Genomic DNA, 22,754 nt, shown 5'->3' with positions numbered 1-22,754 from the left:
CCTCCTTCTGAGCCCCGGTCCTAGGTAGAGCCATAGCCACCTACTTTCCCCTCTTTCTCATACCACACACAGTACCCCCTACCACTTTCTGTATCCCCTGCCCTAACAGCGGCCCTTCCACCTTTCTGCCTTCCAAATTCACAACTCCCTCTGGCATCTGTTTCAACCAACCTACCCCTACAAGCCCCCCCTCCACCCACAGGGCCCCTGACTCCTTCTGACTTCCCACAACAGAACCCTTGTCCCCTAATGTATTCCATGTCTCAGACCTGGGGGGGGAAGGACCGCGACATGGAACACAAAAGGAGGCAAGGGCTTTGTTGGGGAAAGTCAAAAGATGCCAGTGGCTCTGTGAGTGGGCTTTGTGAGGGTAGGGGGCTAGAGGCAGAAGCCAGGAAGGGTTGGGGATCTAGAAGGCAGAAAGGTTGAAGGAATGTTAGGAGAGGGGGTACAGAAGGTGGCAGGGGTACTGTGTGTGGTATGGGAAAGGGGGAGAGTAGGTGGCTAGAACTTTGTCTAGGGCAGAGGCTCAGAAAGTGGTAGGCAGTCTTGAAGGGGAGGTGGGGACATGGATAGCGATGGAAGGTAAGAGGACGAAAGAGCTCTGTTAGAGGAAGGGCGGGGGAAGCAGTAGGGTTACAGTACTTTAGGGGAAGAGTACAGGGGGGTAATATGTGGCAGAAACAACAGTCTTCCACTCATCCACAGCCCAGAATGGCTTGGATTCACGAGTGGCAAAGGGTTAATGGCGGCTGTAATCATTAGGCTATGTTGCAGCAGCTAAGGGATAATGTGGCAGAGACTCTACTGGGTTCAAGGGTACAGAGAATTGCGAGAAATATTCGATGGGGTGTAGCCTCTGTGGGGGTAGGGAAGAATGGTGCAGAAGATGGAAGGCACCCTGTGGGGGAATGGTGACATGGTCTCTGTGGAAGGACAGGGGGGGGGGGGCACAAAGTGACAGGACAGCAGTCTTCCGGCCTGGGACAGCTGCTTAGCCTGTCCTTAGTGACATCTTAGCAGGAACTGCTGTCCTCACTGCACAGGCAGACATCCGGACATCCACCACCGCTACCCAGCAGAGAGCGCTCCCCCTCCACACACAGATGCACATTGCATCACAATGAGGACAAGGAGAGTCTAGGGGTTAGCTAACTATTAAAGCTACTGACACATGGTGCCACAATGATAACCCCCCCATTATCACTGCAACAAGCCATGCTTGGGTAGCCACTACATGATTAAATAGAAACTTACCATATCATAGCAGCTCCTTGTCGGTTGGGGCAGATATCCGGTAATGCTGAGGCTGATGCAGAGGTTGGTAGGATTACTCTCCTGGGTATGTGTCCAGAGTGAGGAGGTGGCGCCAAATGTTCCTGATAATAACAAAAATATATTAAAAATAAACTCTGTGCCGGGCTGTTGTGGTGGGAGTCGAGATGTCTGCCAGTGCAGTGAAGACAGCGGATCCAGCCAAGGAATCACTAAGGACAGTCTAAGTAGCGGTCTCAGGTAAGAAGATTACTTGTCTGACACTTTGTGCCTCTCTGTCCTTCCACAGAGGTACTGTCACCTTTCCCCCTGCAGAGTGCCTATCACCTTCTGTACCCATTTCCCCCACGCCTACAAAGGCTACTCCCCATCAAGAAGTCCTTGCAACTCTCTGTATCCTGAAACCCAGCAGACCCACTGCCAACATATGTCTCCCTGACCCCTAGGGCCCCTGTCACATTCTGTTCCCCTGAACTCTTCCCCTAAGGCACTGTACCCCTACCACCTTCTCCCTCCTCCTCTAACAGAGCCCTTACAAACTTACCTTCCATCGTAATCCATGGCCCCAGCTCCCCTTCAAGACTTCTTGCCTCCTTCTGAGCCCCGGTCCTAGGTAGAGCCATAGCCACCTACTTTCCCCTCTTTCTCATACCACACACAGTACCCCCTACCACTTTCTGTATCCCCTGCCCTAACAGCGGCCCTTCCACCTTTCTGCCTTCCAAATTCACAACTCCCTCTGGCATCTGTTTCAACCAACCTACCCCTACAAGCCCCCCCTCCACCCACAGAGCCCCTGACTCCTTCTGACTTCCCACAACAGAACCCTTGTCCCCTAATGTATTCCATGTCTCAGACCTGGGGGGGAAGGACCGCGACATGGAACACAAAAGGAGGCAAGGGCTTTGTTGGGGAAAGTCAAAAGATGCCAGTGGCTCTGTGAGTGGGCTTTGTGAGGGTAGGGGGCTAGAGGCAGAAGCCAGGAAGGGTTGGGGATCTAGAAGGCAGAAAGGTTGAAGGAATGTTAGGAGAGGGGGTACAGAAGGTGGCAGGGGTACTGTGTGTGGTATGGGAAAGGGGGAGAGTAGGTGGCTAGAACTTTGTCTAGGGCAGAGGCTCAGAAAGTGGTAGGCAGTCTTGAAGGGGAGGTGGGGACATGGATAGCGATGGAAGGTAAGAGGACGAAAGAGCTCTGTTAGAGGAAGGGCGGGGGAAGCAGTAGGGTGGAAGAGTACAGGGGGGTAATATGTGGCAGAAACAACAGTCTTCCACTCATCCACAGCCCAGAATGGCTTGGATTCACAATGAGTGGCAAAGGGTTAATGGCGGCTGTAATCATTAGGCTATGTTGCAGCAGCTAAGGGATAATGTGGCAGAGACTCTACTGGGTTCAAGGGTACAGAGAATTGCGAGAACTATTCGATGGGGTGTAGCCTCCGTATGGGTAGGGAAGAATGGTGCAGAAGATGGAAGGCACCCTGCGGGGGAAAGGTGACATGGTCTCTGTGGAAGGACAGGGGGGGGGGGCACAAAGTGACAGGACAGCAGTCTTCCGGCCTGGGACAGCTGCTTAGCCTGTCCTTAGTGACATCTTAGCAGGAACTGCTGTCCTCACTGCACAGGCAGACATCCGGACATCCACCACCGCTACCCAGCAGAGAGCGCTCCCCCTCCACACACAGATGCACATTGCATCACAATGAGGACAAGGAGAGTCTAGGGGTTAGCTAACTATTAAAGCTACTGACACATGGTGCCACAATGATAACCCCCCCATTATCACTGCAACAAGCCATGCTTGGGTAGCCACTACATGATTAAATAGAAACTTACCATATCATAGCAGCTCCTTGTCGGTTGGGGCAGATATCCGGTAATGCTGAGGCTGATGCAGAGGTTGGTAGGATTACTCTCCTGGGTATGTGTCCAGAGTGAGGAGGTGGCGCCAAATGTTCCTGATAATAACAAAAATATATTAAAAATAAACTCTGTGCCGGGCTGTTGTGGTGGGAGTCGAGATGTCTGCCAGTGCAGTGAAGACAGCGGATCCAGCCAAGGAATCACTAAGGACAGTCTAAGTAGCGGTCTCAGGTAAGAAGATTACTTGTCTGACACTTTGTGCCTCTCTGTCCTTCCACAGAGGTACTGTCACCTTTCCCCCACAGAGTGCCTATCACCTTCTGTACCCATTTCCCCCACGCCTACAAAGGCTACTCCCCATCAAGAAGTCCTTGCAACTCTCTGTATCCTGAAACCCAGCAGACCCACTTCCAACATATGTCTCCCTGACCCCTAGGGCCCCTGTCACATTCTGTTCCCCTGAACTCTTCCCCTAAGGCACTGTACCCCTACCACCTTCTCCCTCCTCCTCTAACAGAGCCCTTACAAACTTACCTTCCATCGTAATCCATGGCCCCAGCTCCCCTTCAAGACTTCTTGCCTCCTTCTGAGCCCCGGTCCTAGGTAGAGCCATAGCCACCTACTTTCCCCTCTTTCTCATACCACACACAGTACCCCCTACCACTTTCTGTATCCCCTGCCCTAACAGCGGCCCTTCCACCTTTCTGCCTTCCAAATTCACAACTCCCTCTGGCATCTGTTTCAACCAACCTACCCCTACAAGCCCCCCCTCCACCCACAGAGCCCCTGACTCCTTCTGACTTCCCACAACAGAACCCTTGTCCCCTAATGTATTCCATGTCTCAGACCTGGGGGGGAAGGACCGCGACATGGAACACAAAAGGAGGCAAGGGCTTTGTTGGGGAAAGTCAAAAGATGCCAGTGGCTCTGTGAGTGGGCTTTGTGAGGGTAGGGGGCTAGAGGCAGAAGCCAGGAAGGGTTGGGGATCTAGAAGGCAGAAAGGTTGAAGGAATGTTAGCAGAGGGGGTACAGAAGGTGGCAGGGGTACTGTGTGTGGTACGGGAAAGGGGGAGAGTAGGTGGCTAGAACTTTGTCTAGGGCAGAGGCTCAGAAGGTGGTAGGCAGTCTTGAAGGGGAGGTGGGGACATGGATAGCGATGGAAGGTAAGAGGACGAAAGAGCTCTGTTAGAGGAAGGGGGGGGAAGCAGTAGGGTTACAGTACTTTAGGGGAAGAGTACAGGGGGGTAATATGTGGCAGAAACAACAGTCTTCCACTCATCCACAGCCCAGAATGGCTTGGATTCACGAGTGGCAAAGGGTTAATGGCGGCTGTAATCATTAGGCTATGTTGCAGCAGCTAAGGGATAATGTGGCAGAGACTCTACTGGGTTCAAGGGTACAGAGAATTGCGAGAAATATTCGATGGGGTGTAGCCTCTGTGGGGGTAGGGAAGAATGGTGCAGAAGATGGAAGGCACCCTGTGGGGGAAAGGTGACATGATCTGTGTGGAAGGACAGGGGGGGGGGGGGGGGGGCACAAAGTGACAGGACAGCAGTCTTCCGGCCTGGGACAGCTGCTTAGCCTGTCCTTAGTGACATCTTAGCAGGAACTGCTGTCCTCACTGCACAGGCAGACATCCGGACATCCACCACCGCTACCCAGCAGAGAGCGCTCCCCCTCCACACACAGATGCACATTGCATCACAATGAGGACAAGGAGAGTCTAGGGGTTAGCTAACTATTAAAGCTACTGACACATGGTGCCACAATGATAACCCCCCCATTATCACTGCAACAAGCCATGCTTGGGTAGCCACTACATGATTAAATAGAAACTTACCATATCCTAGCAGCTCCTTGTCGGTTGGGGCAGATATCCGGTAATGCTGAGGCTGATGCAGAGGTTGGTAGGATTACTCTCCTGGGTATGTGTCCAGAGTGAGGAGGTGGCGCCAAATGTTCCTGATAATAACAAAAATATATTAAAAATAAACTCTGTGCCGGGCTGTTGTGGTGGGAGTCGAGATGTCTGCCAGTGCAGTGAAGACAGCGGATCCAGCCAAGGAATCACTAAGGACAGTCTAAGTAGCGGTCTCAGGTAAGAAGATTACTTGTCTGACACTTTGTGCCTCTCTGTCCTTCCACAGAGGTACTGTCACCTTTCCCCCACAGAGTGCCTATCACCTTCTGTACCCATTTCCCCCACGCCTACAAAGGCTACTCCCCATCAAGAAGTCCTTGCAACTCTCTGTATCCTGAAACCCAGCAGACCCACTGCCAACATATGTCTCCCTGACCCCTAGGGCCCCTGTCACATTCTGTTCCCCTGAACTCTTCCCCTAAGGCACTGCACCCCTACCACCTTCTCCCTCCTCCTCTAACAGAGCCCTTACAAACTTACCTTCCATCGTAATCCATGGCCCCAGCTCCCCTTCAAGACTTCTTGCCTCCTTCTGAGCCCCGGTCCTAGGTAGAGCCATAGCCACCTACTTTCCCCTCTTTCTCATACCACACACAGTACCCCCTACCACTTTCTGTATCCCCTGCCCTAACAGCGGCCCTTCCACCTTTCTGCCTTCCAAATCCACAACTCCCTCTGGCATCTGTTTCAACCAACCTACCCCTACAAGCCCCCCCTCCACCCACAGGGCCCCTGACTCCTTCTGACTTCCCACAACAGAACCCTTGTCCCCTAATGTATTCCATGTCTCAGACCTGGGGGGGAAGGACCGCGACATGGAACACAAAAGGAGGCAAGGGCTTTGTTGGGGAAAGTCAAAAGATGCCAGTGGCTCTGTGAGTGGGCTTTGTGAGGGTAGGGGGCTAGAGGCAGAAGCCAGGAAGGGTTGGGGATCTAGAAGGCAGAAAGGTTGAAGGAATGTTAGGAGAGGGGGTACAGAAGGTGGCAGGGGTACTGTGTGTGGTACGGGAAAGGGGGAGAGTAGGTGGCTAGAACTTTGTCTAGGGCAGAGGCTCAGAAGGTGGTAGGCAGTCTTGAAGGGGAGGTGGGGACATGGATAGCGATGGAAGGTAAGAGGACGAAAGAGCTCTGTTAGAGGAAGGGGGGGGAAGCAGTAGGGTTACAGTACTTTAGGGGAAGAGTACAGGGGGGTAATATGTGGCAGAAACAACAGTCTTCCACTCATCCACAGCCCAGAATGGCTTGGATTCACGAGTGGCAAAGGGTTAATGGCGGCTGTAATCATTAGGCTATGTTGCAGCAGCTAAGGGATAATGTGGCAGAGACTCTACTGGGTTCAAGGGTACAGAGAATTGCGAGAACTATTCGATGGGGTGTAGCCTCCGTGGGGGTAGGGAAGAATGGTGCAGAAGATGGAAGGCACCCTGTGGGGGAAAGGTGACATGATCTGTGTGGAAGGACAGGGGGGGGGGGGGGCACAAAGTGACAGGACAGCAGTCTTCCGGCCTGGGACAGCTGCTTAGCCTGTCCTTAGTGACATCTTAGCAGGAACTGCTGTCCTCACTGCACAGGCAGACATCCGGACATCCACCACCGCTACCCAGCAGAGAGCGCTCCCCCTCCACACACAGATGCACATTGCATCACAATGAGGACAAGGAGAGTCTAGGGGTTAGCTAACTATTAAAGCTACTGACACATGGTGCCACAATGATAACCCCCCCATTATCACTGCAACAAGCCATGCTTGGGTAGCCACTACATGATTAAATAGAAACTTACCATATCATAGCAGCTCCTTGTCGGTTGGGGCAGATATCCGGTAATGCTGAGGCTGATGCAGAGGTTGGTAGGATTACTCTCCTGGATATGTGTCCAGAGTGAGGAGGTGGCGCCAAATGTTCCTGATAATAACAAAAATATATTAAAAATAAACTCTGTGCCGGGCTGTTGTGGCGGGAGTCGAGATGTCTGCCAGTGCAGTGAAGACAGCGGATCCAGCCAAGGAATCACTAAGGACAGTCTAAGTAGCGGTCTCAGGTAAGAAGATTACTTGTCTGACACTTTGTGCCTCTCTGTCCTTCCACAGAGGTACTGTCACCTTTCCCCCTGCAGAGTGCCTATCACCTTCTGTACCCATTTCCCCCACGCCTACAAAGGCTACTCCCCATCAAGAAGTCCTTGCAACTCTCTGTATCCTGAAACCCAGCAGACCCACTGCCAACATATGTCTCCCTGACCCCTAGGGCCCCTGTCACATTCTGTTCCCCTGAACTCTTCCCCTAAGGCACTGTACCCCTACCACCTTCTCCCTCCTCCTCTAACAGAGCCCTTACAAACTTACCTTCCATCGTAATCCATGGCCCCAGCTCCCCTTCAAGACTTCTTGCCTCCCTCTGAGCCCCGGTCCTAGGTAGAGCCATAGCCACCTACTTTCCCCTCTTTCTCATACCACACACAGTACCCCCTACCACTTTCTGTATCCCCTGCCCTAACAGCGGCCCTTCCACCTTTCTGCCTTCCAAATCCACAACTCCCTCTGGCATCTGTTTCAACCAACCTACCCCTACAAGCCCCCCCTCCACCCACAGGGCCCCTGACTCCATCTGACTTCCCACAACAGAACTCTTGTCCCCTAATGTATTCCATGTCTCAGACCTGGGGGGGAAGGACCGCGACATGGAACACATAAGGAGGCAAGGGCTTTGTTGGGGAAAGTCAAAAGATGCCAGTGGCTCTGTGAGTGGGCTTTGTGAGGGTAGGGGGCTAGAGGCAGAAGCCAGGAAGGGTTGGGGATCTAGAAGGCAGAAAGGTTGAAGGAATGTTAGGAGATGGGGTACAGAAGGTGGCAGGGGTACTGTGTGTGGTACGGGAAAGGGGGAGAGTAGGTGGCTAGAACTTTGTCTAGGGCAGAGGCTCAGAAGGTGGTAGGCAGTCTTGAAGGGGAGGTGGGGACATGGATAGCGATGGAAGGTAAGAGGACGAAAGAGCTCTGTTAGAGGAAGGGGGGGGGGAAGCAGTAGGGTTACAGTACTTTAGGGGAAGAGTACAGGGGGGTAATATGTGGCAGAAACAACAGTCTTCCACTCATCCACAGCCCAGAATGGCTTGGATTCACGAGTGGCAAAGGGTTAATGGCGGCTGTAATCATTAGGCTATGTTGCAGCAGCTAAGGGATAATGTGGCAGAGACTCTACTGGGTTCAAGGGTACAGAGAATTGCGAGAACTATTCGATGGGGTGTAGCCTCCGTGGGGGTAGGGAAGAATGGTGCAGAAGATGGAAGGCACCCTGTGGGGGAAAGGTGACATGATCTGTGTGGAAGGACAGGGGGGGGGGGCACAAAGTGACAGGACAGCAGTCTTCCGGCCTGGGACAGCTGCTTAGCCTGTCCTTAGTGACATCTTAGCAGGAACTGCTGTCCTCACTGCACAGGCAGACATCCGGACATCCACCACCGCTACCCAGCAGAGAGCGCTCCCCCTCCACACACAGATGCACATTGCATCACAATGAGGACAAGGAGAGTCTAGGGGTTAGCTAACTATTAAAGCTACTGACACATGGTGCCACAATGATAACCCCCCCATTATCACTGCAACAAGCCATGCTTGGGTAGCCACTACATGATTAAATAGAAACTTACCATATCATAGCAGCTCCTTGTCGGTTGGGGCAGATATCCGGTAATGCTGAGGCTGATGCAGAGGTTGGTAGGATTACTCTCCTGGGTATGTGTCCAGAGTGAGGAGGTGGCGCCAAATGTTCCTGATAATAACAAAAATATATTAAAAATAAACTCTGTGCCGGGCTGTTGTGGCGGGAGTGGAGATGTCTGCCAGTGCAGTGAAGACAGCGGATCCAGCCAAGGAATCACTAAGGACAGTCTAAGTAGCGGTCTCAGGTAAGAAGATTACTTGTCTGACACTTTGTGCCTCTCTGTCCTTCCACAGAGGTACTGTCACCTTTCCCCCACAGAGTGCCTATCACCTTCTGTACCCATTTCCCCCATGCCTACAAAGGCTACTCCCCATCAAGAAGTCCTTGCAACTCTCTGTATCCTGAAACCCAGCAGACCCACTGCCAACATATGTCTCCCTGACCCCTAGGGCCCCTGTCACATTCTGTTCCCCTGAACTCTTCCCCTAAGGCACTGTACCCCTACCACCTTCTCCCTCCTCCTCTAACAGAGCCCTTACAAACTTACCTTCCATCGTAATCCATGGCCCCAGCTCCCCTTCAAGACTTCTTGCCTCCTTCTGAGCCCCGGTCCTAGGTAGAGCCATAGCCACCTACTTTCCCCTCTTTCTCATACCACACACAGTACCCCCTACCACTTTCTGTATCCCCTGCCCTAACAGTGGCCCTTCCACCTTTCTGCCTTCCAAATCCACAACTCCCTCTGGCATCTGTTTCAACCAACCTACCCCTACAAGCCCCCCCTCCACCCACAGGGCCCCTGACTCCATCTGACTTCCCACAACAGAACTCTTGTCCCCTAATGTATTCCATGTCTCAGACCTGGGGGGGAAGGACCGCGACATGGAACACATAAGGAGGCAAGGGCTTTGTTGGGGAAAGTCAAAAGATGCCAGTGGCTCTGTGAGTGGGCTTTGTGAGGGTAGGGGGCTAGAGGCAGAAGCCAGGAAGGGTTGGGGATCTAGAAGGCAGAAAGGTTGAAGGAATGTTAGGAGAGGGGGTACAGAAGGTGGCAGGGGTACTGTGTGTGGTACGGGAAAGGGGGAGAGTAGGTGGCTAGAACTTTGTCTAGGGCAGAGGCTCAGAAGGTGGTAGGCAGTCTTGAAGGGGAGGTGGGGACATGGAAAGCGATGGAAGGTAAGAGGACGAAAGAGCTCTGTTAGAGGAAGGGGGGGAAGCAGTAGGGTTACAGTACTTTAGGGGAAGAGTACAGGGGGGTAATATGTGGCAGAAACAACAGTCTTCCACTCATCCACAGCCCAGAATGGCTTGGATTCACAATGAGTGGTGAAGGGTTAATGGCGGCTGTAATCATTAGGCTATGTTGCAGCAGCTAAGGGATAATGTGGCAGAGACTCTACTGGGTTCAAGGGTACAGAGAATTGCGAGAACTATTCGATGGGGTGTAGCCTCTGTGGGGGTAGGGAAGAATGGTGCAGAAGATGGAAGGCACCCTGTGGGGGAAAGGTGACATGGTCTGTGTGGAAGGACAGGGAGGGGGGGGGGGCACAAAGTGACAGGACAGCAGTCTTCCGGCCTGGGACAGCTGCTTAGCCTGTCCTTAGTGACATCTTAGCAGGAACTGCTGTCCTCACTGCACAGGCAGACATCCGGACATCCACCACCACTACCCAGCAGAGAGCGCTCCCCCTCCACACACAGATGCACAGTGCATCACAATGAGGACAAGGAGAGTCTAGGGGTTAGCTAACTATTAAAGCTACTGACACATGGTGCCACAATGATAACCCCCCCATTATCACTGCAACAAGCCATGCTTGGGTAGCCACTACATGATTAAATAGAAACTTACCATATCATAGCAGCTCCTTGTCGGTTGGGGCAGATATCCGGTAATGCTGAGGCTGATGCAGAGGTTGGTAGGATTACTCTCCTGGGTATGTGTCCAGAGTGAGGAGGTGGCGCCAAATGTTCCTGATAATAACAAAAATATATTAAAAATAAACTCTTTCCCGGGCTGTTGTGGCGGAAGTTGAGATGTCTGCCAGTGCAGTGAAGACAGCGGATCCAGCCAAGGAATCACTAAGGACAGTCTAAGTAGCGGTCTCAGGTTAGAAGATTACTTGTCTGTCACTTTGTGCCTCTCTGTCCTTCCCCAGAGGTACTGTCACCTTTCCCCCACAGAGTGCCTATCACCTTCTTTACCCATTTCTCCCACCCCTACAGAGGCTACTCCCCATCAAGAAGTCTTTGCAACTCTCTGTATCCTAGAACCCTGCAGACCCACTGCCAGCATATGTCTGCCTTAGGGGAAGAGTTCACATTCTGTTCCCCTGAACTCTTCCCTTAAGGCACTGTATCCCTACCACCTTCTCCCTCCTCCTCTAACAGAGCCCCTACAAACTTACCTTCCATCATAATCCAAAGTGAAAAAAAAAAGTGAATAAAGATCATTTAACCCCTCCCCTATTAAAAGTTTGAATCACCCCCCTTTTCCCATAAAAAAAAATGAAAAATAAAAAGAAATAATAATAAACATATGTGGTATCGCTGCGTGCGGAAATGTCCGAATTATAAAAAATATATCATTAATTAAACCGCACGGTCAATGGCGTGCGCGCAAAAAAATTCAAAAGTCCAAAATAGTGAATTTTTGGTCACTTTTTATATCATGAAAAACTGAATAAAAAGTCCTATCAATGCAAAAATGGTACCACTAAAAACTTCAGATAACGGTGCAAAAAATTAGCCCTCATACCGCCCCATACGCGGAAAAATGAAAAAGTTATAGGGGTCAGAAGATGACAATTTTAAACGTATAAATTTTCCTGCATGTAGTTTTGATTTTTTCCAGAAGTACAACAAAATCAAACCTACATAAGTAGGATATAATTTTAACTGTATGGATCTACAGAATAAAGATAAGGTGTCATTTTTACTGGAAAATGTACTGTGCAGAAACGGAAGCCCCCAAAAGTTACAAAATGGTGTTTTTATTTTTTTTTATTTTGTCTCACATTGATTTTTTTTTTACTGTTTTGCCGTAGATTTTTGGGTAAAATGACTGACGTCATTGCAAAGTAGAATTGGTGGCACAAAAATAAGCCATCATATGGATTTTTAGGTGAAAGATTGAAAGAGTTATGATTTTTTTAAGTTAAGGAGGAAAAAATGGAAATGCAAAAACGGAAAAACCCTGATTCCTTAAGAGGTTAAGGACCACAGGTTTTTCCGTTTTTGCATTCGTTTTTTCCTCCTCACCTTTTAAAAATCCTAACCCTTTCAATTTTGCACCTAAAAATCCATATACGGCGAAATGGAGAGGCACCACTTCTGGTATAAAGAAGGAGATTCAAGTAGGCCATTTAGCACTCTGCTGGCTTCTGGGTACAAAAACATGCAAATTAGCTCACCACCTTCACAGGTAGTGCGTCCTGCAAAACAGCTCAGGCTCCAATTAAGAAGTCTCAGAACTGATTGGGATTCATGCCAAGCCAGAACTCTCTTTCCAGAAGAAAAGAGGACCCATCTGCAGACAGCTGTTTCGGGTTTATTGAAAGAGCTTTATTATCCGTTCAGTCATTACAAGTCATACAATAAATTGCAATCACACAAAGCATGACAGTACAATACACAGCAAAGGTTCCCTAAGCTATATATCACACATCATGATACTCTAACACTCCGCTCAATCCTGTAATAGAAAAGCACAAGAGATCGAATAACAAAACAACACAATCTGTGATCGGGGTAGGGGCGTGGGCTGTGGGGTGGAGGCATGGGGGTATGGGCGACTATGTGGGGGTGGGGAGGGGGCGGATCACAGGGCCAAACTGCTGGCTGTATCTTCAAGGATACATGGGAGAAGGCGAGGGGTCTTCCCTCCTCTTCTTCCTCTTCGACGGCCGGGCTGTCCAAGATGGAATAGTCTCTAAGCAGGCTCTTGATGAACCTGCGGCAGTCCCGGACGGACATGTTCTCCCTGTTGATCAGGAGGCGGTTCCTGGCAAGCCACACTGTGTCCTTAAAACAGTTCATAAGGCGCCAGGCCTCATGGATGGCCTCCACGTCGTGGGTCCCAGGGAACAGACAGTAAAGCACCGAATGGTACGATAGGCAGTTCCTGGGTACAGAGTCTCTGAGTTCATGTTTCAGGGCGTCCAACAGACCCTGTGCAAAGGGGCACTGCCAAAACACGTGCAAAGATGTTTCCTCCACATAGGGGCACCGGGAGCAGTACCTGGTTGTGCACAGGTTGCGGGCATGCATGAACGACCTGCTGTTTCGGGGTGTTTGCCCCTCGTCAGTACAGAGCAGGGTAATCTGGCTTGGCTGAGGTGAGAGGCCTGTGACTAGTTAAATGGGGTCAGTATTTTCCTCAGGGAGAGGCACCACTTCTGGTGTAAAGACAGAGATTCAAGTAGGCCATTAGCACTCCGCGGGTTTCTGGGTACAAAAACATGCAAATTAGCTCACCACACCACCTTCATAGGTAATGCATTCTGCAAAACAGCTCAGGCTCCAATTAAGAAGTCTCAGAACTGATTGGGATTCATGCCAAGCCAGAACTCTCTCTCCAGAAGGAAAGAGGACCCACCTGCAGACAGCTGTTTCGGGGTGCTTGTCCCTCGTCAGTACAGAGCAGGGTAATCTATATATATATATATATATATATATATATATATATATATATATATATATAAAATGTACAAACAAGAAAGTTGCAACAGCACTCTAGGTCAAAAAATGGAGGCTCTCAGCGCACTTTTTGATCAAAATGTGTCCCCCCATCCACCACGCGGAGGTGGCCTCATATCGGATGGGACCCTAACATGATAACTCACCTCTGCTGTGCATATAGCCTCTGACTGTGTGACATGTTGGATCAGCCATTGACTAAACCACCTCCAGTCTGAGAGGGGTGGGGTGCACGGCTAAAGAGGGTGCCACACCCCCCAATTTACAAAGGAAAAACAAAAAGGAAAAATAGCCAGCACAACAACCTAATACACAGGTGCCCGCTGCTGTGGCAAATACAAAATGTACAAACAAGAAAGTTGCAACAGCACTCTAGGTCAAAAAATGGAGGCTCTCAGCGCACTTTTTGATCAAAATGTGTCCCCCCCATCCACCACGCGGAGGTGGCCTCATATCGGATGGGACCCTAACATGATAAATCACCTCTGCTGTGCATATAGCCTCTGACTGTGTGACATGTTGGATCAGCCATTGACTAAACCACCTCCAGTCTGAGAGGGGTGGGGTGCACGGCTAAAGAGGGTGCCACACCCCCCAATTTACAAAGGAAAAACAAAAAGGAAAAATAGCCAGCACAACAACCTAATACACAGGTGCCCGCTGCTGTGGCAAATACAAAATGTACAAACAAGAAAGTTGCAACAGCACTCTAGGTCAAAAAATGGAGGCTCTCAGCGCACTTTTTGATCAAAATGTGTCCCCCCCATCCACCACGCGGAGGTGGCCTCATATCGGATGGGACCCTAACATGATAAATCACCTCTGCTGTGCATATAGCCTCTGACTGTGTGACATGTTGGATCAGCCATTGACTAAACCACCTCCAGTCTGAGAGGGGTGGGGTGCACGGCTAAAGAGGGTGCCACACCCCCCAATTTACAAAGTAAAAACAAAAAGGAAAAATAGCCAGCACAACAACCTAATACACAGGTGCCCGCTGCTGTATCACTGTATCTATATCTATCTATCTATATATACACAAAAAAAAATATTTATATATCAGTGTTTTACTAGCAGGGTGCCTCCAGCTGTTGCAAAACAGCTAGAAAAACACTGATACATGCACACATATATATATATATATATATATATATTTATTTATTTTTTTCTTGTATGTGTATGTATATATATAAATATATATATATATATATATATATATATATATATATAAATATATATATTGTGCATGAGGGGGCTCGGTACCTACAATAGGGAGAAAAACTGTATGCTTTATTTATTACATTTTTGGTCCACAAAAAAATAAAAAACATATTTTATATATGTACCTTTTATGACTAATATACTGTAACGTTCCCGTTATCCTCTTCTGCCTTCTTTCTTCTCTCTGTCTGGTGAAGACGCACTCGCAGGACAGTTCCCGGGACCAGAGGCAGAGAGGAACCGTGCTCTCTGCCTCTAGCACTGCGCAGGCGCACTGAGGAGGCAGACGGCGGCGGGAGCAAGCGCTCACTAGGGGAGCAAGCGCTTGCCTGGATAACACGCGGCTGTGCGCACATTAGATGAGCTGAGGGGGGCATGCGCTGGGCCCTGTGTCAATCACACAGCGGTCTCAGCGCTGACACAGGGGGTGGGCGTGGCGGCGGCGGGTCATAGCGTACCTCACGCCACATCTATCCGACTGTGTGTGACTGTGATCAAAAGCATTTTTAGGGTGATGAAAGGCTGCAAAAATAAGGTAAAAACAATGCTGTACACAGTACAAAGGCTGTGTGTAGGTTATAGCACCCAGAGTTCATGAGAGTTGCGCTTTAAGGACTGCCATGCACAGTCCCGAGCTTAATTAAACTTTTGTACTTTTTTTACAGACCAGAAATTCATTGCTTCCTGTATTAATAAACCGAATATTCTTCATTATTCTCGCCTAAGAATTTATATTCGAACAAACCCCCTTGAATATCCCTGCCTGAATTTTCCCTGCCTTTCTGACCGCTAAGTTATATATTAAATACTTAAAAGATGTAGGGATAGTAGAGATGAGCGAATTTACAGTAAATTCAATTTGTCACGAACTTCTCGGCTTAGCAGTTGATGACTTATCCTGCATAAATGAGTTCAGCTTTCAGGTGCTCCCGTGGGCTGGAAAAGGTGGATACAGTCCCAGGAGACTATTTCCTAGGAATGTATCCACCTTTTCCAGCCCACGGGAGCACCTGAAAGCTGAACTAATTTATGCAGGATAAGTCATCAACTGCCGAGCCGAGAAGTTCGTGACAAATCGAATTTACTGTAAGTTCGCTCATCTCTAAGGGATAGTGTAGGGAAAGTAAAATGAATAAACTATATAAATTTTCGCTTACCGCATGGGGTTGTGTAACCCATACCCAACAGAGGTACTGGCGAGTATAGGTAGCGGTATCATTGTGAACTGCAGCTTTCCTGCCAAAAACAATCACAATTAACCAGAAGGAGTACTTCTCAAAGTATGGCAGAAATGGAACTGGACATGACCACCAGGTAAAAGGAACAGGAATGTTTATTAGACCATCATGCAACATGTTTCACTGCGCTCAGGCAGCTTCATCAGGCATTTGAGTAACTTGATGTAACTAATCACTTATATGGTCTGCAGAGCCTGTGTAGAGCTGGCATCTACCTTACTGCATGAAAGAATATTGCTCTGTAAATAGTGGATTTTATTCTATAACTGTATAGCTGTATTATCCAATACTTATATGGTGTAATGGTAGTGGTCATATTGTGTTCCTTTGCCGAGTAAAAGATGTAGATGATCTGCTAGTTGAAAGCTAGGGATCTAGTGATCACTAGTCCGTGTGTTTTAAAGGGGTAAAAAACATATATTTTTTTTTTTATCAACTGGTGCCAGAAAGTTTAACAGATTTGTAAGTTACTTCTATTAAAAAAAATATTTGTCCTTCCAGCACCTATTAGCATTAACTGGAAGGGTTAAGATTTTTTAATAGAAGTATTTTACAAATCTGTTCAATACCTTAAGGACGCAGGACGTACATTTACGTCCTGATGCGGTGGTACTTAACGCGCCAGGACGTACATTTACATCCTGTGCATAACCGCGGGCATCGGAGCGATGCCCGTGTCATGCGCGGCTGATCCCGGCTGCTGATCGCAGCCAGGAACCCGCCGGCAATGGCCGACGCCCGCAATCTCGGGCGTCCGCCATTAACCCCTCAGGTGCCGGGATTAATACAGATCCCGGCATCTGTGGCAGTGCGCGATTTCAATGAATTATTGGATCGCCCGCAGCGCTGCTGCGGGGATCTGATCATTCAGAACGCCGCACGGAGGTCCCCTCACCTTCCTCCTTCCGGCGTCTCCTGCTCTGGTCTGAGATCGAGCAGACCAGAGCAGAAGATGACTGATAACACTGATCTGTTCTATGTCCTATACATAGAACAGATCAGTATTAGCAATCATGGTATTGCTATGAATAGTCCCCTATGGGGACTATTCAAGTGTAAAAAAAAATGTGAAAAAATGTAAAAGTAAAAGTAAAAAAAAAATTAAAAATCCCCTCCCCAATAAAAAAGTAAAACGTCAGTTTTTTCCTATTTTACCCCCAAAAAGTGTAAAAAAATAAATTTAATAGACATATTTGGTATCGCCGCGTGCGTAAATGTCCGAACTATTAAAGAAAAATGTTAATGATCCCGTACGGTAAACGGCGTGAACGTAAAAGTAAAGATCATGGCGCAAAAAATGAGGCCTCATACCGCCGCTTATACGGAAAAATAAAAAAGTTAGAGGTCATCAAAATAAAGGGATTATAAATGTACTAATTTGGTTAAAAAGTTTGTGATTTTTTTTAAGCACAACAATAATTGAAAAGTATGTAATAATGGGTATCATTTTAATTGTATTGACCCTCAGAATAAAGAACACACGTCATTTTTACCGTAAATTGTACGTCGTGAAAACGAAACCTTCCAAAATTAGCAAAATTGCGTTTTTCTTTTTCATTTTCCCACAAAAATAGTGTTTTTTGGTTGCGCCATACATTTTATGATATAATGAGTTATGTCATTACAAAGGACAACTGGTCGCGCAAAAAACAAGCCCTCATACTAGTCTGTGGATGAAAATATAAAAGAGTTATGATTTTTAGAAGTCGAGGAGGAAAAAATGAAATTAAATTGTCTGAGTCCTTAAGGCCAAAATGGGCTGAGTCCTTAACCCCTTAAGGACCCAGGACGTACTAGAACGTCCTGGCACCCTGGGCTTTAAGGACCCAGGACGTCCCCGTATGTCTTGGTGTTTCTCCGGTCTCTGCCGCGCCCCGGGCAGAGATCGGAAGCGGAAGCCTGCTGAAATCCTTCAGCAGGCATCCAGGGCAATCGCCGCAAATCGCAAGGGAAAATCGCCCTTGTGATCTGCGGCGATACAGGGCTGATCGGGTCTATGGGACCCGACCGCCTGGTAATTTTGCATGATCCCGGCTGTCACAGACAGCCAAGACCATGCTGAACGAGGTGGCAAGCCTGCCGGCGGAGATCGGAAGCGGATCCCTGCTGAAATCCTTCAGCAGGGATCCAGGGCAAACGCCGAGGGGGGCCATGTAGGAAATCGCCCTTGCGATCTGCAGCGATACCGGGCTGATCGGGTCTCTGGAACCCGACCGCCCAGTAATTTTGCATGATTCCGGTTGTCACAGACAGCCAGGACCATGCTAAAGTATAGGAGTGAGGTGGCAAACCTGCCACTTCCTCCTATACCCTGCGATTCTTCGGTTAGTTAACCGACCAATCGCAGGGGGGGGGCGGTTACTTCCTCCCGTCCTGCCCGGCCCCTTGAAGTCCGGAGAGGACGGGAGGAAGACCGGAGGACGCGGCGGGGGACGGGGGAGTGCTGGGGCCCGGCCCCGGTACTTACCTCGTCCCTGAAGACCCGGATCCCGGCGATGAAGACGGCGGCGGCGGCGACAGGTGAGTGGATCTTCAGCCGCGGTCGGGCCCTTTACAGCAATGCACGTCGCCGTAAAACGACATGCATTGCTGTATTGGGACCCTGTATACTACAACTCCCAGCATGCCCAGACAGCCCTTGGCATCTGGGCATGCTGGGAGTTGCAGTTTTGCAACATCTGGAGGTCCGCAGTTTTGGGACCACTGTGCCCTTCCAGATGTTGCAAAACTACACATCCTCAGCATGCCCTTACTGTCCAGGCATGCTGGGAGTTGTAGTTCTGTAACATCTGGCCCTTCAGATGTTGCAGAACTACAACTCCTAGCATGCCTGGACAGTTTTGGCATACTGGGAGTTGTAGTTTTGCAACATATGGAAGGGCACAGATTGGGAACCACTGTATTAGTGGTCTGCAAACTGTAGTCCTCCAGATGTTGCAAACTACAACTCCAAGCATGCTGGAAGTTGTAGTTCGGCAACATCTGGCTCTAAAGATGTTGCCGAACTACTACTTCCAGCATGCCTGAGAATGTTTGGGAGTTGTGGTTTTGCAACAGCTGGAGGCACACTGGTTGGGAAACATTGTCTGTTTCCTAACTCAGTGTTTCCCAACCCGTGTGCCTCCAGCTGTTGCAAAACTATAATTACCAGCATGCACTGATAGACTGTGCATGCTGGGAGTTGTAGTTTTGCAACAGCTGGAGGTCCCCCCCCCCCCCCCAGTGAATTTACAGGGTACATTCACATGGGCAGGGGGCTTACAGTGAGTATCCGGCTGCAAGTCCAGTATCCGATGCAGCAAATTTTGTGCCGCAGCTCAAACTCGCTGTAACCCCCCGCCCGTGTTGCTGTCCTCTAAAAACACTACACTACACGAACACAAAATAAAATTAAAAGTAAAAAACACTACATATACACAGCCCCCTACACAGTCCCCCTCCCCAATAAAAATGAAAAACGTCTATTACGCCACTGTTTTCAAAATGGAGCCTCCAGCTGTTGCAAAACAACAACTCCCAGTATTGCCGGACAGCCGTTGACTGTCCAAGCATGCTGGGAGTTTTGCAACAGCTGGAGGCACCCTGTTTGGGAATCACTGGCGTAGGATACCCCTATGTCCACCCCTATGCAAATCCCTAATTCAGGCCTCAAATGCACATGGTGCTCTCACTTTGGAGCCCTGTCGTATTTCAAGGCAACAGTTTAGGGCCACATATGGGGTATCGTCGTACTCGGGAGAAATTGCCTTACAAATTTTGGGGGGCTTTTTCTCCTTTCACCCCTTATGAAAAGGTGAAGTTGGGGTCTACACCAGCATGTTAGTGTAAAAAAATAAATTTTTTACACTAACATGCTGGTGTTGCCCTATACTTTTCATTTTGACAAGAGGTAAAAGGGAAAAAAGACCCCCAAAATTTGTAATACAATTTCTCCCGACTACGGAGATACCCCATATGTGGGCGCAAAGTGCTCTGGGGGCGCACAATAAGGCCCAGAAGGGAGAGTGTGCCATGTACATTTGAGGTGATTTGCACAGGGGTGGCTGATTGTTACAGCGGTTTTGACAAACGCAAAAAAAAAAAAAAAAAAAACACCACATTTGACCCCATTTCGGAAACTACACCCCTCACGGAATGTAATGAGGGGTGCAGTGAGAATTTACACCCCACTGGTGTCTGACAGATCTTTGGAACAGTGGGCTATGCAAATTAAAAAATTTGTACAGCCCACTGTTCCAAAGATCTGACAGACACCAGTGGGGGGTAAATGCTCACTGCTTTTTTTTTTACGTATGCAAAAGTCGTGAAACCCCTGTGGGGTATTAACACTCACTTTATTCCTTGTTACGTTCCTCAAGGGGTCTAGTTTCCAAAATGGTATGGCATGTGGGTATTTTTTGCTGTCTTGGCACCATAGGGGCTTCCTAAATGCGACATGCCCCCGAGCAAAATTTGCTCTCAAAAAGCCAAATAGGACTCCTTCTTTTCTGAGCATTGTTGTTCGCCCGTAGTGCACTTCAGGTCAACTTATGGGGTACCTCCATACTCAGAAGAGATGGGGTTACAAATTTTGGGGGGTATTTTCTGCTATTAACCCTTGCAAAAATGTGAAATTTGGAGGGAAACACACATTTTATTGAAATTTTTTTTAAAATTGTTTTACATATGCAAAAGTTGTGAAACACCTGTGGGGTATTAAGGCTCATTTTATTCCTTATTACGTTCCTCAAGGGGTCTAGTTTCCAAAATGGTATGCCATGTGTTTTTTTTTCCTGTTCTGGCACCATAGGGGATTCCTAAATGCAACATGCCCCCCAAAAACCATTTCAGAAAAACGTACTCTCCAAAATCCCCTTGTCGCTCCTTCCCTTCTGAGCCCTCTACTGCGCCCACCGAACACTTTACATAGACATATGAGGTATGTGCTTACTCGAGAGAAATTGGGCTACAAATAGATGTATACATTTTCTCCTTTTACCCCTTGTAAAAATTAAAAAATTGGGTCTACAAGAACATGCGAGTGTAAAAAATTAAGATTGTGAATTTTCTCCTTCACTTTGCTGCTATTCCTGTGAAACACCTAAAGGGTTAAAATGCTGACTGAATGTCATTTTGAATACTTTGGGGGGTGCAGTTTTTATAATGGGGTCATTTGTGGGGTATTTCTAAGATGAAGACCCTTCAAATCCACTTCAAACCTGAACTGGTCCCTGAAAAATTGTGATTTTGGAAATTTTGTGAAAAATTGGAAAATTGCTGCTGAACTTTGAAGCCCTCTGGTGTCTTCCAAAAGTAAAAACACGTCAATTTTATGATGCAAATATAAAGTAGACATATTTTATATGTGAATAAAAAAAAATATTTGGAATATCCATTTTCCTTACAAGCAGAGAGCTTCAAAGTTAGAAAAATGCTAAATTTACCAAAAAAATTTTGGTAAAGAGCTCTTGCGAATATTTGCAATACGAATATTCGCATGCATAAACCTTTCGCATCATAGTCTCATCCCTGGGTCTTTAATGAAATAATACAAGCATTGCATTTATCAGTCGAAGGAGATCCCTACAATGTGCTCAGTTTTTAAAACAGTTTGAAAAAAAGACGAATATTCGTAATAGCGAATTTTAATCGTGAAATTCGTAATATTCACGAATATGCGATATTCATGATGAATTTTCGAATTGCGAATATTCGTGAACAACACTAGTTGAATGTGCTGACAAAAAAAATCACACAAAAAAATTATCAATGGAAATCAAATTTATCAACCATCAACCCATGGAGGTCTGGATATGGAGTCACACTCAAAATCAAAAAAGTAGACCCAACTACAGGCTGATCCAACTTTGATATAATGTCCTTAAAAAAAGTCAAAATGAGGGTCAATAATGTGTGTGGCCTCCACGTGCCCATATGACCTCTCTACAATGCCTGGGCATGTTCCTGATGAGGTGGTAGATGGTCTCCTGAGGGATGTCCTACCAGACCTGGACTAAAGCATCCGCCAACTCCTGGACAGTCTGTGGTGCAACGTCGAATTGGTGGATGGAGCAAGACATGATGTCCCAGATGTTCTCAGTTGGATTCAGGTCTGAGGTACGGGCGGGCCAGTCCATAGCATGAATGCCTTCCTCTTGCATTAACTGCTGACGCATTCCAGCCACATGAAGTCTAGCATTGTCTTGCATTGGGAGGAACCCAGGGCCAACCGCACCAGCATATGGTCTCACAAGGGGTCTGAGGATCTCATCTCGGTAACTAATGGCAGTCAGGCTACCTCTGGTAAGCATATGGAGAGCTGTGCAGCCCCCAAAGAAATGCCATCCCACGCCATTACTGACCCACCCCGTCAAACCAGTCATGCTGGTGGATGTTGCAGGCCGCAAAACGTTCTCCATGGAGTCTCCAGACACAACCCCCACCTGTGGACGTTGGGCCCTCATACCACCCTCATGTAGTCTGTTTCTAACGGTTTTAGTGAACACATGCACATTTGTGGACTGCTGGAGGTCATTTTGCAGGGCTCTGGCAGTGCTCCTCCTTGCAAAAAGGGGGAGGTAGCGGTCCTTCTGCTGGATTGTTGCTCTCCTACGGCTTCCTCCACGTCTCCTGGTAGTGCCTCCATGCTCTGGACACTACGCTAACAGACACAGCAAACCTTCTTGCAACAGCTCGAATTGATGTGCCATCCTGGATGAGCTGCACTACCTGAGCCACTTGTGTGGGTTGTAGACTCCGTCTCATGCTACCACTAGAGTGAAAGCACCGCCAGCATTCAAAAGGGACCAAAACATCAGCAAGGAAGCATAGGAAATGAGAAGTGGTCTGTGGTCACCACCTGCAGAACCACTACTTTATTGGGAGGTGTCTTGCTAATTGCCT

This window comes from Hyla sarda, chromosome 7 (genome assembly GCF_029499605.1).
Source record: "Hyla sarda isolate aHylSar1 chromosome 7, aHylSar1.hap1, whole genome shotgun sequence".
Classification (NCBI taxonomy): domain Eukaryota; kingdom Metazoa; phylum Chordata; class Amphibia; order Anura; family Hylidae; genus Hyla; species Hyla sarda.
Note: the sequence above shows the minus strand (reverse complement) of the source record.